At 45.1% G+C, this 18224-nt stretch overlaps 1 long non-coding RNA gene across 1 annotated transcript in view; it reads left to right on the top strand.

The window, feature by feature from the left end:
• Positions 1–210: 210 nt before the first annotated feature.
• LOC122685045 overlaps positions 211–18224 on the top strand; it is an 82796-nt gene continuing 64782 nt past the window's right edge. Inside the window, exon 1 of the long non-coding RNA XR_006338234.1 lies at positions 211–312. This is a non-coding gene — a long non-coding RNA (uncharacterized LOC122685045). The remainder of the gene's footprint in view (positions 313–18224) is intronic.

An 18224-nucleotide genomic window follows, 5' to 3' on the forward strand; every position in this document is an offset into this window, starting at 1 on the left:
AGTTGGTGCTTAAGTGTCTACAATTTAACGTTTCACATATCTTCCTTGGGCCGTCATATGTCTACCTATCCCGCCCAGGACATCTCCCTAAATAATCTCTGAGTGGAGAGGAACGATCGTCTCCCACGAGATTTATCTGAGAAGGGAGGTGCGCGGGGCCGGTCGAGTTCCGAGGCTCGGATTTCGTTCCGGGCAGGTCAGATGGTGCGGTCGGCGGGCCGAGGGATGCGCGCAGCTGTCCCCGCGAGAGGCGCGGCGCACAGGTGCTCGGCCTCCCGCCCCGAAGTCGCAGGGAAGCTGCCGCACCGACACGTGAGTCGCAGGCAATTAAATCTCGGGTGTTTCGACCCTGGTGGACAGAAAAAAAAAAAAAAGAAGTCAACCACACCCGGGGCGACTGTGGCGATTAAAGCCCCGGCCCCTCTGTCGCCAGCCCTCCGTCCAAACCGACGGAGGGCCTCGGACTGGCACCTCGCGGCCCGAGCCTTCCTCCGCGGGCTGCGTCTGCGCCATCTGCTCGCGTGGTCTGCACCGGCTCGGCGGCGGGGGCCGGGCGGGTTCCGCCGGCCGTGGGGGTCGGGGCGGGCGCGGGGGCGGGCACCCCTGACCCCACCCGGCCGACGGTGTCCGCAGCCCCGCGCCGCGGCGGGTGCGTCCCTTACGTGCGCCCCGCGCGCTCCCGGGGCGCCGGCCTAGCGCCACGCGGTCTTCGCGCAAGTCGGGCTCGGAGCGCGGTCCTCGCGGCCGCCGGTCGCCCCGCCCGGTCCTCGCGGCCGCCGGTCGCCCCGCCCGGTTCCCGCCGCCGGCCTCGCCCCGCTGTGCCTCCGCCCGGGCGCTCCGTGCGACTGCCTGGCCGGGCCTTGTCCGCCGATCGCGCTGCGGCGCAACTCGCGGGGCACCCGGAAGGCGCCGGCTCCTCCGCTGGTCCCGCGCTTTCCGCGCGGTTCCGCCGCCTCCCACCCGCGAGACATCTCCAATTTGATAGGATCTTTGATCAATCGCAGCGTTTCCCCCAGGTGTTAGCTGCCTCAGTTTGTAACTTTTCTGCATTCCGTATGATTCCTTCTTTTCTTTCCTCTTTAAGGTTGTGGATGGTTCCAAGTTTGGACCTGGCATGTTAAAAAAAAATGTTAACTTACAGTTTTACAGGGGGATGCTGAGTGGGTTTTTAATTTACTGACAAAAGTCGTTCCACTGCATGACCCCAGGCTCTTCATTTTCTTCTCTGAATCTCAACTATACTTCATCTGTAAAGTAAAATTTAAATCATTTTTATCTCACCTGCCTTCAAGTAGAGGGTTGGTGAGATGACCTCGTGAAGGATCTTGCAGGGATCGCTAATGCTTTTGCGATCTGTAGATTTGAAATGTAGGATTAGAAAGATATCATTTTCTTTTAAGCGGTGAGTAAAGAGCATTTTCTGTGCAGTTAAGTGTCAGAAGCAGGGCGTCTTTCTCTCTCCCTCTCACCAGCTGGGGCATGGGGCTCTCCACACTCAGTGTCTGCCTGTGTCACAAACACGGAATCGGGGAGTCAGACCTGAGGATGACAGGTCTGTCCTGCAAGGATTACAGGTTAGTCCTGTAAGATCCTTTGTGCCATTGATTCTCTCCGCTCATACTGATAGTAGAATATTTAATTGTGTCTTTTGTGTATTTTGAACTTCTCCTCCTTTCATGTTTTCAGTCCTGGAGGGAGGGAGACTGAAAAAGAGAGAGAGGGGGAGAGAAAGGCAACTAGTTCTCATCTTTAAAATACCAAAAAAAAAAAAAAAAAAAAATCAATCGCATTGATCAATGTGGAAAACCAAAGGCCCAAATCCGTTCCATTACCCTCCACTGTGATTAAAATTGAAGTGTTCTTTAAAAAAAAATGTCATTTCAGATTGCAAGGAAGCAGAATCTCTTTCTCTCCTTCTCCCCCACCTTCTTTGCCTCTTTCTCTCTCTCTCTCTTTTAAGGGAGACATGGGAGCAGCTTAGGGATGTTTTTCTGACTGGAGAGTTTTTAAGAAGCCACCTCTCAAAGGCAGCTGAGACGACTGAACGCTGACTTTAGGGGAGCCAGTATGAGGAATGGACTGCAGAGCCCTCCGAAAGAAGCTAGACTATTTGCTACAGGATAAATCACCTGTGTGTGTGCGTGACTGAATTATTTCGTGTATGTTGTTCCGACCCACCGTTTCCCTAGGATGCCAGGGCAACCTTCTGAGAGGGGGAGGAAAAGAAGGAAGATGTGTGAGCTCCCCCTGGTGCTCGTCTGTATTCAGGCGGATTGAAAAGAATTGTCAGGAGCACCCGTCTACACAAGCAGAAGGAAAAGTCAATGATCTGGGTTATTTCTTTGTAAGTGGCCCGCTTCCCCGCTCACTGGCCGAACATTTCAGAGTCTACATCAAGGTCTCCAGGCTTGGATTCTCTTAGACCCTTTATGTCACACTGTCCTTGTAGACCTGCCTTTGTTAGGTAATGTCATTTCTGTCAAGAGTTGGAAGAGAATCCATGCCTTGTCATAGCACAACTTGAAGTGGGAATTTGGCAGCTGTAGATGGGATTGCTCTTGGAATCAAATTGGATTACTTTTTTGTCCAGGATTGTTCTCTTTTTGGATGAATAATTTTCACACATTAATTTGTGTGTGTGTTTGTGCACGCAAGTAGATATCACAAAGATATCATGGGGCTCTGGTGCAAACCACCTTGATCAGTAAGTCCTTTAATTCTAGACCATGTCTCCAATCCCAGTAATGTCCTTACTTTTAAGAACTTTTTAAGCACCTGAAGTCAGAGACCTCCGAGGGCTCTGGTTGCCAGTAAAGGTGGTGGAGGCAGTTCCATGCGGTCTACTGGATAAATCCATCACAGTGGCCTTCAACAATTTGTCAACGTGTGTTTAATTAGTCCTGCATTTGGTCCACACTATGGGGAGTATGAGAAACACTGGGCTGGAAGAAGCACAAGCTGGAATCAAGATTTCGGGGAGAAATATCAATAACCTCAGATACGCCGATGACACCACCCTTATGGCAGAAAGTGAAGAGAAACTAAAAAGCCTCTTGATGAAAGTGAAAGAGGAGAGTGGAAAAGTTGGCTTGAAGCTCAACATTCAGAAAACTAAGATCATGGCATCTGGTCCCATCACCTCATGGGAAATAGATGGGGAAACAGTGGAAACAGTGGCAGACTTAATTTTGGGGGGCTCCAAAATCACTGCAGATGGTGATTGCAGCCAAGAAATTTAAAGACACTTACTCCTTGGAAGGAAAGTTATGACCAACCTAGACAGCATATTAAAAAGCAGAGACATTACTTTGCCAACAAAGTGCATCTAGTCAAGGCTATGGTTTTTCCAGTGGTCACGTATGGATGTGAGAGTTGGACTGTGAAGAAAGCTGAGCGCCTAAGAATTGATGCTTTTGAACTATGGTGCTGGAGAAGACTCTTGAGAGTCCCTTGGACTGCAAGGAGATCCAACCAGTCCATCCTAAGGGAAATCAGTCGTGGGTGTTCATTGGAAGGACTGATGCTGAGGCTGAAACTCCAATATTTTGGCCACCTCATGTGAAGAGTTGACTCACTGGAAAAGACCCTGATGCTGGGAGGGGTTGGGGGCAGGAGGAGAAGGGGACGACAGAGGATGAGATGGCTGGATGGCATCACCGACTCAATGGACGTGAGTCTGAGTAGACTCTGGGAGTTGGGAATGGACAGGGAGGCCTGGCGTGCTTCGATTCATGGGGTTGCAGAGTCAGACACGACTGAGCGACTGAACTGACTGACTGAACTGATGGGGAGTATAAGGCTTCCCTGCTGGCTCAGATGGTAAAGAATCCACCTGCAATGCGGGAGACCTGGGTTCAATCCCTGGGTTGGGAAGATCCCCTGGAGAAGGGAATGACTGCCTACTTTGGTATTCTTGCCTGGAGAATTCCATGGACAGAGGAGCCTGGCAGGCTATATAGTCCAGGGGTTCGCAAAGAATCAAACACAACTGAGCGACTAACACTTCTACTTATGGGGAGTATAAAAGATGTAGGAATATAATCCCTACTGAGAACTGGTTAGATTAGCTAAGGGACAAACTTCAGAGTTCATGAAAATAGATTATTAAGATTCATTGACCTCGTAAGTCAAGGCAGAGCTTTGGGTGCATTTAGTTTTCTGTGTGTGATTCTGGCTGCATGAGGGTCTTACCAAGCCGAAAATGGACCTGAAGACCCCAGCTCTCCTGGCGGCTCCTGGGCTTCTCCTTTATTCCGAGCTTAATCACGGAGCCCTGAAGCCCAACTCAGAAGACGGTGGCAAGCTTTTATTGATCTATCAATTCTTTATGATCTTAAATGCATTCTCCTCTCTGGCTTTTATTTCTCCCAACGCACCAGGCTCACTCCCCTTTGCTGGGCTCTTCCTCTTGTTTGGCTGCTTTCCTCCGCCCTGCCTCCAAGCCATCCAGTGCCTGCATTTTAAAAAGTACTTATTTATCTGTTTGGCTGTGCTGGTCTCAGTTGCAGCATGCAGGATCTTTAGATGCTGTATGCGAATGCTTAGTTTCGGCTTGTGGGATCTAGTTCCCCAGCCAGGGATTGAACTGGGGCCCCCTGAGTTGGGAGCACGGAGTCTTAGCCACTGGACCTCCAGCGGAATTCCCAGTGTCTACTTTAGAGTGAGGCGCACCTCTTTCCTGACAGTTCTCACCTGCACAAATTGCTCTCCTAACTCTTTCTGCACTTTTTGTTTGCACCCCGAAATGAGCTCCTCTTGCGGACAGCCCCTTCCCTGGTCTCCAAAACCTCCGGTGTATGTTACTCCTGGCCCTGAACCGGATGGTAATGGCTCTTGTTTCTTCTGTATCATCACGCTACCCAAGGGCGCCGATTTATTTAAGGAGTGCTCTGTTCAATGAGTAAAGTGAAATAATAATCCTGAGGGATTTTTTTTAATCTTAAAAAATTCTTAAATCCCATGTCTCTTACATGAAAAATTGTCAAATTAAGGAGCCATTTCCAGGATTTTAATTTATGTATTAGTTGTGCTTTGCCTCCACCCCAAAAGGATTTAAGGTGGGCTTAAAATATTAGGAAAACTAGACAAGATTATTAATTCTGTCCCTGCAAGCTCTAAAATCACATAGTCCTGGGTCCCAATTTAAACAATGGAGAAATTTTTTTTTTTAAGGTAAAAGGTGCACTTTCTAATATCTCTCATTTTCATGTTAAGGAAAAAAAAATCACAGATACAACATTTCAGAAATATTTTTGCGTCTTCTTTGCATAGCACACACACACACATACACACTCACACGAGAACTGTACTGGCAGTGAACATGGGTTGTTTAAAGTATAGCTATTCAACTGTCATATAAAGTGAAATCTATATTTTCTCTCCCTATATGACTATATATTTAACATCTCTATGCATATGTGTGTGCATACATATGTATATGTTATATACACACACTCCACATTATTATTTCAAGGGGGATTTTGCTCCTTCTGGCTACCAGCAATAACTAGTCAATATTTACACTCTTGAATATCGATGATGTCGTGCATACACGGAAAAGCTGTGGCAAACATCTCCATTTTCAAACAGAGTTTTAATTATTTGTGAAGACTTTGATTGTTCACTATCTAATGCCATGGATTGGTCCTCACAGTGTCAAGCGCACTGTCCAGGTCTCCCACAGTATTATAAATAGGCTTCTAAAGCCGGGTTGATTGATGTTTGGCATAAAACGCTATTCCTCTGAGCACATATATTCCTTCTGTTCACCATTTTCATAGAAAAATACCAGGGCTGATTTTTTATTCAAATCTCCAATTTATACAGGGTTTAAACTACTAAATACCTAAAGCCTTTTTTTCAGATCTTTTTTTTCCCCCTTTTCTATTAGGTAGGTAACTAAATCTTTTGCTTCAACACAAGTAAGAATTGGAGATTTAGCAGATTCCTGTGGGGGAGAGAAAGAGTTTATTAATTATATTGAGAATCAAATAATATGCTTCTTTGACACTAATGTTCCATCTTTCTCCACCCTGAGTACCCAGAGGGACAACTTTAAAGCCTTTATCAGGGTCTAGATTACCGCATTTATGGTTCCTTAGAAGAAGAAATTTAATGAATGGCATTCTGAGTTGAAGAGAGAATTCGAGATGTTTTAAGATTTAAGCTGCAACAATGGAATGAGTTTTTTCCAAGTATGTTCCAGAGATTGTAACATAAAACATCACTCAAAAAGTACAATAATGTACATTTTCATGAGTTTTAATAAATTGTTAATACCGATGAAATGTAAATTATTCCTTCACGGCCCTTATCTGGATGTAACAGAGTCCTACAGGATCCTTTAAGTACCCGTTTAAAGCAATTTACAAGATATTGTAGAGATTCCCAGCAATAAAGAATGATTAGTGATCTTGTTAAAAATTTTTATATTGACAATATTAAACCAAGTGCCTTATCCGGATTGAGCTGGTTTTGGCTGGTGTCTGTACTGGTACCTTTATCAAGAGTGCCCTTTTACTTTATAGGCTCTGTATTAGAAACAAATTTTACTTGAATACAGTTCTCTTACTTGATGGACAGCATAATATTTCAGTTCAGTTCAGTTGCTCAGTCGTGTCTGACTCTTTGCAACCCCATGGACTGCAGCACGCCAGGCCTCCCTGTCCATCACCAACTCCAGGAGTTTACTCAAACCCATGTCCATCAAGTCGGTGACGCCATCCAGCCATCTCACCCTCTGTCGTCCCCTTCTCCTCCTGCCCCCAACCCCTCCCAGCATCAGGGTCTTTTCCAATAAGTCACTTGAGGTGGCCCGAGAATTGGAGTTTCAGCTTCAGCATCAGTCCTTCCAATGAACACCCACGACTGATCTCCTTTAGGATGGACTGGTTGGATCTCCTTGCAGTCCAAGGGACTCTCAAGAGTCTTCTCCAACACACACAGCTCAAAAGCATCAATTTTTCGGCGCTCAGCATTCTTCACAGTCCAGCTTTTCACATCCGTACATGACCACTGCATGATTATTACGTACCAGACACTGCACTGGGTTTATTCCATTGATCATTACACTAGAATTTTATAGCTACTATATGAGGAAGATACATGATTACCACTCTTCTGGTGGCTCAGAAGGTGAAGAATCTGCCTGCAATGTAGGCGACTTGGGTTCAGTCCCTGGGTTGGGAAGATCCCCTGGAGAAGGAAGTGGCTACCCACTCCAGTATTCTTGCCTGGAGAATCCCATGCACAGAGGGAGCCTGGCGGACTACAGTCCATGGGGTTGCAAAGAGTCAGACACGACTGAGCGACTAACACTAAGCATCACTAAAAAAAAAAAAAAAAAAGGATGAAGAAAGTTGAGGCATACAGAGTTAAAAGTGATTTTCCCAAAGTTTCCTGCTGTCTTAATCTCTTCGGACTGCTGTCACAAAATACCATAGACTGGACAGCTTGTAAACAACAGAAGTTTATTCCTCACAGTTCTGGAGGCTGGGAAGTCCAAGATCAAGGCGCCGACAGATTCCGTGTCTGGTGAGAGCCCTCATTCTGGTTTGCAAACAGTATTTGCTGGTTATAACATCACATGGTGGAATTTACAACGAAGGGTACTGTCTCAGCTGCTTTTATAAGGGCACTAATCTCATTGTTGAGGGCTCCACCCTCATGACCTGTCCCCTTCCAAAGATCCTCACCTCCTGATACCATCACATTGGGGTTAGGTTTCAACATATGAATTCTGGAACATCAGACCACAGCACCTGCTTGGTAAATAGTGAAGGTAGGGACTGAATTGCAGTAGTACAACCCTGCTATCCACTATCTTTAAGGGGCCAATTAATGGACCTTAGGCTTTGCAGGGCATACATTGTCTATCACAGCTACTCACATCTGCTGTTGTGCAGAAGCAGTTCTACATAATATGTAAATGAATTGTGTGGCTCCATTCCGATAAAGCTTTGTTTGAAAAAAACAGGTGGTAGGCCAGATTTCTCCTATGTCTGTAATTTGCTGACTCCTGCACTGAGCTATTCTGCCAGCCTCCTCAGTGCAAAGAAAACCCACTAAGTGCAGCTAGCTTTAGGTCTCCATCCTCGGTGAATCCTCTGAGAAGGCAAAACCAATGTGAACTAAGGGCCTTAGAAACTACCTCCAACCTTGGCACTTGACCCTAAACATCGTTGTTGGAGATTTTGGAAGGCTCCTCTTAGAACGTAATATACTTGTGGAGTGGAGTCTTGAATTAACTCTTAAGTCCCTATTATTGTTTCAGTGTGAATTAGAAATACCTAGAGTGAAGCTGGAGTCCGTATCTGCCTGGATTTCTGAAGGCCCCTTAGCCTTATCTACAGGACAGCCTTGCTTCATCTTCCAGGGATTATTGGAGCCCCAAATTACTCTTCATGCAGTCCTTGTTTTGTTTAATTGGACTTTTTTAGCATGTTCCTGTGGGTCAGTCTCGGCTGATCTGGTGACTCACTGGTTTTCCAGACCACTTAGGACTGAAGGTGTGTCTTATACTTCCAAGTCTTTAAACCAGTAGCCCAGGGACTAGGTCCTGCCCACCAACTGGCCAGATACCTCTCTGAAATTCTATTTTCATCAGTTCCTAGACCATCTATTAGTTCAGTTCATCCGTGACTGTGTGTTAGAAAGTAGATACTGTCTCTTCCTGCCAGTGTGGGATTCATTGTCTTCCCCATCAGATCTGTATTCTGCAGGACGTATTGAGCTTCTCAGTCACTCAGCTTATCACTGGCTGCCTCCCTGCCCCGGTGGACAGGCACCGGTCTAGTCCTGGGTCTTCTCAGTCGGCTCCGTTTACTGCATGTTGATGATTCATGTTTGGCCATGTGGCAGGAAAAACTACCTCCCTACTCTACAGCCTTGCCAAAAGTGAGACACTTCCTTTCTTTCATACTCAAAAGGTAAGTAATATGACCATAGAATATAGTTTTATAAGAGAGTTGCACAAGGGTTTGGCCTTACATTTCTCGAAAGTAGCAAGATAATGGGAACACAATCTTGGCCTGATTGGCAAAATGACAGATGCAACTGGGTGAAAGAAAAATAAAAATGATAGCTGATGATTAAGAAGAGCCGAGATTAAACTTCAGATGCCGTGTGACTAAAGATGTTTTCTCTCCTCTTTCCACTCACACATCTTTCTTAAAACTCAATTTTTATCATTAATCTCAGTGATGATTTTTGTATTAAAGAGCTAAGTGGAATTTTTAACTAAGAGGAAAATTCTCTGGTGTTGGATTTAATCCTTGAAATCAATCAACAAGTCATTTAAAGTCCTTTAAATCATCACAAGATGAAAGACCTCTTTGAATTTAAAGCCTAAGAAGTAATCCCCTGTCTCGGGGGTGACCAAAAAGAGTGATTGTGAGCAGTGATCCCTGCTCTTAAGTAGATTATAGTGTCATTGCCAAGATAAAATGAAGACGTAAGAGACCATTAGACCAACTAAACAATATGGCGCTTCTAGTCTGTAAGCTTACAGTAGAGAAAGATGATGGAGCATCAGAGTAAGTGCTGTGTGGAGAAGGTTGGTTTTGAGCTGTGTGTGTGCGTGTGTGCTAAGTTACTTTAGTCATGTCCGACTCTTTGCAACCCCAGGCTCCTGTGTCCATGGGATTCTCCAGGCAAGAATACTGGAGTGGGTTGCATACCTTCCTCCAGGGAATCTTCCCAAGCCAAGCATCCAACCTGTGTCTCCTGTGTCTTCTGTATCGTAGGCAGGTTCTTTACTGCTGAGCCACGGATGAGCCTTGGGTTTGAAATAGGTTTATATCCGGTAGCCAGTGATGGTTTTTATACCAGGGAACAAGTTGAATGTGAGTTCCTTGAGGTTAGAGGTGGCTAACTGTCTTTGCTAGCTCAAGTCTAGGTCACACATCACGGCACACAGTAGGTGCATAAAAAAGTTTATTTAATATAAAAATCAAATTTTAGTGGTGCAGACTATGTGTTGGAGAGCTTGGAATCAGGAAAAAGATGATAATCTCTTTGATGACTAGAGGTATGCTAGATTATTTTTGCCAGCTAGGACCTGTAATCGCTAACAATACTGGGTAAGTGCTCAAAACATTTCCACTAAAATTGCAAGTTAGTCTTGGACATCAATCAGCAAGTTTTCAAACTCTTTTAATTATTTAAAAAAAATGTGAGCTTTGAATTTAAGGCAAAGAAATAGATCCCATTTTTTGAGTGAAAACCAAGAAAGGATCTTAAGCTTAATTTGCAAGGGAAGTAGCATGGTGGAAAATTTTGTGGGTAAGGGAGTCAGATCGCATCACATCCCAGTCACATCCCAGGGAGTAATATGGCCACACAGGTTCTTCGTACATGATTAGCTGGGGGATCTTTGGTAAGGTCATTGTTCTGTGCCTCAGTTCTGTCACTTGAAAAATGGGGATGAGGATGTCTTTCCAGATGGATTGTGGCGAGGATTAGCATATGTGAACATCAGCACAGACTCTGGTCCAGGGCAGACCATTTCCTGACGCTCCTTTCCGTTTCCTTCCTCCTCCTACGGAGCTGAATTAAATGAGAGCCTCGACTCAAGTGAAGTCATGGAGTCCTGAATGTCCTGGGCTCCAAAGACTGGGGTGTCATTGGGTGATAAGGGTGAGTGTCTTGGATGCCTCCCCCGCCCCCAACATTGTGCAGGTCGGACCACAAGTTCTGAGCAGGAGGGGACTGCACTGCTGAGCACAGACAGGAAAACTCTGAGCACTGAATTAGACTTGTGGGATATTCTTGTTACAGCTCAGGAGGCAAAATGAGAAGTGGTAGTCAAGAAAGAAAAAATTTATATGCAATGGAAGGCAAACGAGTTGACATTTGTTGGTTATTAGGAACATCTAAGTGCTTTTGGTGGGCTTCCCTGGTGGCTCAGTTGGTAAAGAATCTGTCTGTAATGCAGGAGACCCTGGTTCGATTCCTGGGTCAGGAAGATCCCCTGGAGAAGTGATAGGCCACCCACTCCAGTATTCTTGGGCTTCCCTGGTGGCTCAGCTGGTAAAGAATCCACCTGCAATATGGGAGACCTGGGTTCGATCCCTCAGTTGGGAAGATCCGCTGGAGATGGAAATGGCTACCCACTCCAGTATTCTGGCCTGGAGAATTCCATGGACTGTATTGTCCATGGGGTCGCAAAGTTGGACACAACTGGGAGACTTTCACTTTCAAGTGCTTTGGATTTTTGTGAAATTATTTCCTCATATGTTCACTGATGGGTTAATACAAAAAATGAACCCCAATGGAAGCTTTCAGTGAGTCAGCTGTGTTCAGCTCAGAAGGAGTCCTTTTTCTTCTTGGTGAGCCAGAGGAGTGGGTCTGTTTAATTAAGGAGAAAAGTATTGGGAAAAATCGGGCCATGCCGTGATTTCTGCAGTGGTGGAAGCGAGTTTACCCAAGAATTGAAAGTGAAGCCTCTGTCCTGCCAGTGGAGGTTTCTCAAGCCTTCATGTGGGGAACCTGTATCGTCCCGGGGACCATAGACGCTGCCCTTTCACGCTGCCAGCTCGCTCTCACAGACCGCAGTGGATGTCACAGGAGACTGAAGTCTCCGTGGAGGGTGCTGCCCCACCAGGCCTGCCTCTTCATTTCCGGCTTCTCCTTTTGTTCCGATCGCCAGCCTTTCCTTGGGTGCCTCGTGGTATCCAGTGAAGAGTCATCATCGCGGCCCCTAAGGCACTCGGGCGTGCCGTGTGTTGGTTTGTCCTTGGCTGGTGTGGCTTATCCCGGAGACGGTTGTTGGGCTCCCCCTAGTCCAGATGCCCTGGTGCAGTGCATGGGTGCGTCAGGCCTGCTGAGCACCACCCACGTAGGCTCCATCTATTCATCTCCATGAACACCTCTTTCTTAAAAATGAAACCGCTGAGTAATTTGCCCAGGCTTTGTGGACTAGCAGATAAGAGATCCAAGATTAGAATACAGGTCTTCAGGCTCCAGGAATTTTTTTTCGGCAGACCACTGATCCTCAGATAGGGAAGCAACTTTCCCATCCCTCTGCCCCCACCAGAATGGCAGATCATAACGAGGGGGATGAGAACATAGCTTGAAAAGTCATAGTTAGATCATTCTAAGTACCTATTGTTTTCATGATCAAACTGCCAAACAGAATTTTCAAAGAAAATTCTTTGAAATTTTCTTTGAAAATTCTGTTGAGAATTTTCTCAGTTAGTGAGTAAACAACTGTGGTGGGTGGTACCAGTGCCCATGTGACATAGTGATTAGAGCTTCAGAGACACAAAGGAAAGTGAGGACTGTTGAATGTTCCTTGGATTTGCCGGCTAGAAAGGAATGGTGATCTTGCCAAGAGCGTTGCTCCAGTTCCACAGTGAATATGGAAGCTGAGTTGCAGGGATTAAGGAAGGAATGGGTAAGGAGAGAGTGCCGACAATGCAGGCAATGCAGAAGTGGGACTATGGAAAGAAATGGAAGTAGAACTTTTGGCAGGATCGAGGCACCTTCTCCCACTAGACTGGACCAAAGGTTCAACCTCTGTGTCTTCCAACCCCAGTTCCTCTCTCTCTTATTTAACGCAGTATGTTACTTGGCAGTTTATGTTAAAAAGCTAGAGGCATTGTATTTTAATATATTAATATATTTAACACATTGAAGATGTTTCTGGGTCCCGAGGTAAGTACATTTTCTCACTTGTTCTCTGAGGATGCCGCCCCCATCTCCTGCTCTCTGCAGCCTTCCTCTCCTCGTCCCCACCGCCACCCTCCCACGGAAATAGACAGCCAGACAGTGAATCACCCCAAACAAAGGCTGAACATACTTGAAAATCCTCCGGTCTTAGTGTAAGTCAGAAAGATTTGGATACGTGCTTGTTGAGCAAGTTTTTCTGTCTTCAGAGACTTAATCTAGTTCAGAACTTTGATTCTAGATTCCCAAGGGCAGGTCAGGGCAGGGGGAGAAGGTACCAGGGAAAAGGAGAGCAGGAGGTGAAGAAGCCCCAGGTCTCCACTGGGGCAGGAGCTCTCTGTCCCCCCTCTCCGCTGGGGGGCACGGAGGTCCACTCAGCACCCAGTGGTCCTCACTGCCAACCGGGGAGGGCCTCTTTGGGAAGGTACTGCTGCAGAGTTGGTTGGTGTGTTCCTCAAAGTTTTTTCCAGGCCTCATCTGATTGATTATAAGCCTACGTGGTGGGACCTCAAGTGGCAGTAACAGGCAGAGGGACCTCCTCCTTCTTTCCCGGTGCCATTAGTTGGAACTGGATGGACATCTTCCACAAAATGAAAGACGTGTTGAGCCCACTGCCCTGCAGTGTAGGTGTTCATGAACTCGTCTTCTCCGCTCTACTGGTAAATCCTTGAGGGCAAAGATCGTCTCTCTTTTTTTTAACCTCTGCATACTTGATACGTGAAATAATTCTTGGCACAGAGCTTGATTCATGTTTGTTGAATGAGTAAATGAGTGAATGGCTGATTGATGGATAAAATAAGAGAAAAATGTTTAGAAGTAGACATCAAAAGAAATCAGAGAGACAGAGAAAGAGAGAGGGGAGACTGGTGTGTGTGTTAGTTGCTCAGTCCTGTCTGACTCTTTGAAGATGCTTAAAGAGGCAAGGATGATTATTTGAACAGAGCTGAGAGTGACTGGGAGAAGAAGGATTATAGATAAATCCAAGTTCTTTTGGAGCCTGGTAAAAGGGATGAGATGATAAATGGTGAGCCTCTGATACGTTGGGTTTAACATTTTTTTTTTCTTTAATAGCCATAGGTAACACTAAACTTATCTGCTTCATAGTTCTAGTTCTGGCCATAATGTTTGTCTAGTAGCGTTGACAGTTAAGAATTATCAAGATGGTCTAAGAGTCTATAAAAGATAAAGTCGTGGGGTCATATTTTAAGTGTTTCTGTATTCATATTTATAAAAGCATGTTACTGGCATCCTCATATCATTCTGTTTATCCTCTGAGAACAGAATTTGCTGTGAGAGCATGTTCCAAATGCCAGGTATAAGTGTGTGTTCCTAGCCTGGCAGGGTACAGTCCACAGGGTCGCAAAGAGTCGGACACGACTGAAGCGACATAGCACACAGATGCTGGTAGAGAATCTGCCTGCGGTACAGGAGACCCAAGTGTGATCCCTGGAGAAGGGAATGTCAGTCCACTGCGATACTCTTCCCTGGTAAATCCCATGGACAGAGAAGCCTAGCGGGCTACAGTCCATGGGGTTGCAGAGTTGAACATGACTAACACATACACACACACCTTCAAGCAAGTTCCCATTTATTCATTCACTAATTTTTCACTCTGGTTCGTTCATTCACTCATTCAGAGGCATAAATTAAGCCCTCAAAGAGATGCTTTGTGGGTACCGAAGATCGATAAAAAAGGAGTTCTCAGCCTAGCAGGGGAACCAAACTCCTGAATGTATATTTAGGGGCCATGTGGCCGTGTCAATGTTGACACATGAGACATAGCATTTCTGACCCCTTCCTACCCTCTCCTGAGCCATCTCAACCCAAGACATTGGATTGACTGCCTCCTTTTCCACCTAGGCTGCCCTTGTCTGGGCCCTTCAGTGGAACCCCAAACTCTAGGAAGGAGGGGAGCTCTGAAGCTCTCCTTGGTTTTTTCCAGTCTCCCATGAGCTTCAATCTTGCCTCCGCCCCAGCAGCCATAGCTAGACCCCGTTTCCTCCTCTGGCCTTTGGCCCATTACCACGTGGTTCCCACGGCTGCCCCAGCCACACCTCTTCTCGCCATGGCCTTTGCACACACCTTGAACTAGCTGACCCCTTCCTTGGGGGCTGCTCTTGGTGTTGGCTCAGATCTTCTTCTCCCTTCCTCCTGGCAGCTACCCCCTTTCGTGTAATATCTTGTTTCAAGGTCTGCTGGCAAGATTCAGGTCAAAAGGGGCTCAAGACAGCCCCTCCCGCCATGCTCTACCACAGGCCCTGTACTGCCATGATGCTCGTGAATACCTCTTTCGGCAGAAAAACTTCCTTTGGATGCACTTCAGAAGGGAGGAAGGAGTTCCTGCTTCTGCTGGGGCTAGCCCAGATCCTGGACCTACTATACGGCCATTTGCAGGTTTCACCCTGAGGACTAAAGGAAGTCCAGTGGGATAAGACTCGACATGGACCGATTCATTAAAGAAGCCAAAAGCTCTGTGCCCGCTTCACAGGAAAGTGTAAAACTGTGGGTTCAATGACTTGATAGAATATGTATATATATAGTGTTAGTGGATGAGTTGGAAAAGGAAATCAGTATTTCTCCATCTCTTACGTTAATCCCCAGATCACATTAATAAATTCTGACATAGTAGACTTTCTGGTGTGAGAAGATATTTCACTTGAAATATGACAAGGTTTAAAAAATGTTCTTTATATAATATCACTCCTTAATTTAACAAAACATTTTAGATGACTTTGTTGTTAAACTGATTTGTCAATTTGCCTCATAAGGTTGTATTTCTCTCTGCAAGAATAACTAAAATATATAGAGATATCACAGATAAGGAGGGGAAACCCTTCAAACTTATATTTTGGAGAAAAATGGTCAGCTTTTTTGAAATCAGAGTACTGCAGTCTTTATTTCCAGCCTTCAAGTCTGTTAAAAAAAATTCGAATATATACATATATATTTTTTAAAGTAGGCAAAAATAACTTATTTATCGTCAACAGAGCATCATTGAAAATGCAAATTTTTGAGCTGATAGAAAAAAAGAATTGCAAATCATCAGTTTGTCAAACATCAACATCAGCTCAAACAAACCTGGGTTGACTTTTCAATAGGTTTCTGAAAGCTGGAGCGGTGGAAATTGCTAAAAGGGGAGGAGTCGGCAAAGATGCGTTCCCAGTCCAGGATAGCGGCATCTCGCTGCTGAAACAAGCTTCACACGTTAGCCGGCAATCATTAGGTTGGTGACTTTCCTGATACCCAGGAGATGCTTGCTCGAGGAATAAATTTCTATGTTGAAACATTTGACAAGCCTCCGTTCCTGATGTCTCACACTCAAGCCTTACTTTATAGTCACATCTGTTAGTTTAAAGCATTTTTAGTTTATTGAAGAAGGCTTCACAAAGAAAAAACAGATGATGAAAATCTCATCTGTCAAAACTGTTATTAAAACCAGTAACAGTGTGAAATTTTGTTTAAATTGAAAGCATCATTTATTTTTATCAAACATTTTATAAACAATCACATTTGAGAAAGATTTTAGGGGACCTGGAGAGCCCTCAACAAGACGCAGCTCATTATGTTGCTTTGTTGCTCGGAGATAGACAGAGCCTGCTTTCCTTTAACTAAGGGAGAGACCACAGGGGTCAAGACATTACCCAGAGTGGGGCTCTGCCATCTCGAGGAAGAAGAGTGAGCAGGAAAGAGGATGCACCCAAGTGGGAACTGGAGACCTATATCAAGCGGCAGACATAGGGGCCACCTTCCTTGTCCTTTTCGGATGGATTAATTTGGAGCAACGTGGCCTGTGCCTCACAGTCTCTGAGAGGGCTTAGATGAAGAAAGGAAAGGAAAGAAGAAAGGATATTCATGGAAAGAATGAGCAAAGCTTCCTTTCTGTTCTTCTGTGCAGACCGTTGATTTCATGCTCAGATCTGCTCCTAATATCAAAGGGTGCTTTCACAGCCAGGAGGAGTCCCAGCCAACCTCAAGACAGGGAACAAGACGAACATCAAGTCCGTTTAGCTGAATCTTCATTCAATCCATATGTCTGGCAACGTGGAGACAAAACATCCGACACTTCGCTCTTGTGTAGACTCAATCTTAGAATATACAAAAGATCCAGTTTCATGTTCTGAGCTGTGTCTCATGCTTCTTTAGCTATTTGGTGTTAGCAGCTTTGACAAAGAAGTCATGTCTGAGGCAAAGTAGAACCGTGTCAATCTGAATGATTTGTTCAAGGGGTGACCTTTCTCTCCTTTCTCCGACAATACTGTGCTTAATTTTGTCACACTTTGAGATCTCTTCCTGGGAGCCAGCAAAGGTTTGTCAGGGGGCCTGGGGCGCAGGAATTGGGGCTTACAGAGTGGGAAGGGCCCTGCAGATCATCAGCTTTCAATATCCATTCTTTTCTGAAGCTGACTGTTCTAAGAACGGGTCTGGTTCTCCTTGGATATCACTCCATTCTTAAGCCCTCCTTCCATTTGTAAAAGAAAATCTTACCTCTTACTCATCATTACCTCACTGAAGAACGCAGCTGCAGGGCATGAAGACCGCCCGCCCCCCACCCCCCAGCACTTTAAAGAAAAGGATTGTTGGGATCTTGCAGTGCTGTAGCTTCAGTCATTTCCGAGTCTTTGGGACCCCACAGACTGCAGTGCAGCAGGCTCCTCTGTCCATGGGATTCTACAGACAAGAGTACTGGAGTGGGCTGCCATGCCCACCCAGGGGTTGAACCCACAACTCTTACATCTCCTGCATCAGCAGGCCGGTTCTGTTAGCGCCACCTTGGAAGCCCACTGAAACCAGGCCTTCCCTCTGTGTCCCAGCTGCCTGTTTCACACATTTTCCAAGAGGTGAAAACTTCATGTTTACTTCCATAATAGCAGTATTACATTTTCTGGAAATGAACCTGGTATTTAGTGTTGTATTTTAGCTAAGTTAGTGTTTATATTCCTTGACCATTTATTCAGAGTTGCAGAAAAAAAAATTTTCATTAACTTTTGCCAGATGATTATATATTGTCTGTGTTAAACGTAAACACAAATGTCTTGCTCACTGGTAAACTCTTTTCTGCTCATTTATTTTTGCCGTGTGCTTATTACAGGAATGGCTTGTAAGTGCCACTCTTAAGAAAATTAACAACAGGAATTAATGCACCTTTTGTAAGCTCTGAACGTCCTGTGGCCCCAATCATTTTTTATTTTTTCCTCTGAGCTCTGTATTATGATGTCCTCTGAACCCAATATCATTCTAGCCATAAATTATATTCATCCATGGAAATATAAGCTAATTGGGAGAAAAACTCTATTGTCATTAAAAGATGCATTTCCAATGAGAAGTTTATTTGTTACATTCAGTAATTTTAACATCAAAATGTAAGATATAGTTACATTATTTGAACAATTGTGGCTTACTAACTCTAATGATAATTAATTCAATCCAGAAAAAATTTTGGTAATAATCTGAGATTTGGACTATAAGGAAGGCTGGATGCCAAAGAATTGATGTTTTCAAACTGTGGTGTTGGAGAAGACTCTTGAGAGTTCCTTGGAAAGCAAGGAGATCAAACCAGT

Source organism: Cervus elaphus, chromosome 27 (genome assembly GCF_910594005.1).
Source record: "Cervus elaphus chromosome 27, mCerEla1.1, whole genome shotgun sequence".
Lineage (NCBI taxonomy): Eukaryota > Metazoa > Chordata > Mammalia > Artiodactyla > Cervidae > Cervus > Cervus elaphus.